This window comes from Bison bison, unplaced genomic scaffold (assembly GCF_000754665.1).
Source record: "Bison bison bison isolate TAMUID 2011002044 unplaced genomic scaffold, Bison_UMD1.0 scf7180017864333, whole genome shotgun sequence".
NCBI classification, from domain to species: Eukaryota; Metazoa; Chordata; class Mammalia; order Artiodactyla; family Bovidae; genus Bison; species Bison bison.
In genome coordinates, this window is record NW_011494905.1 from 4,699,900 (window position 1) to 4,700,930 (window position 1,031).

Sequence of the window (1,031 nt, forward strand, 5' to 3'; positions counted from 1 at the left end):
TTAACTTAGATGACCACTATATCTACTACTGTGGGCAAGAATCACTTAGAAGAAATAGAGTAGCCATCATAGTCAACAAAAGAGTCTGAAATGTAGTACTTGGATGCAATCTCAAAAATGACAGAATGATCTCTGTTCATTTCTAAGGCAAACCATTCAATATCATGGTAATCCAAGTCTATGCCCCAACCAGTAATGCTGAAGAAGCTGAAGTTGAATGGTTCTACAAAGACCTACAAGACCTTTTAGAACTAACACCCCAAAAAGATGTCCTTTTCATTATAGGGAACTGGAATGCAAAAGTAGGAAGTCAAGAAAACACCTGGAGTAACAGGCAAACTTGGCCTTGGAGTACAGAATGAAGGAAGGCAAAGGCTAATAGAGCTTTGCCAAGAGAATGCACTGGTCATAGAAAACATCCTCTACAACACAAGAGAAGACTCAACACATGGACATCACCAGATGGTCAACACCGAAATCAGATTGATTATATTCTTTGCAGCCAAAGATGGAGAAGCTCTATACAGTCAGCAAAAACAAGACCAGGAGCTGACTGTGGATCAGATCATGAACTCCTTATTGCCAAATTCAGACAAATATTGAAGAAAGTAGGAAAACCACTAGACCATTCAGGTATGACCTAAATTAAATCCCTTATAATTATACAGTGGAAATGAGAAATAGATTTAAGGGACTAGATCTGATAGGCAGAAAGCATCATGAACTATGAATGGAGGTTCATGACATTGTACAGGAGACAGGAATCAAGACCATCCCCAAGAAAAAGAAATGCAAAAAAGCAAAATGGCTGTTTGAGAAGGCCTTACAAATAGCTGTGAAAAGAAGAGAAGCAAAAAGCAAAAAAGAAAAGGAAAGATATAAGCATCTGAATGGAGAGTTCTAAAGAATAGCAAGGAGAGATAAGAAAGCTTTCCTCAGGGATCAATGCAAAGAAATAGAGGAAAACAATAGAATGGGAAAGACTAGAGATCTCTTCAAGAAAATTAGAGATACTAAGGGAACATTTCATG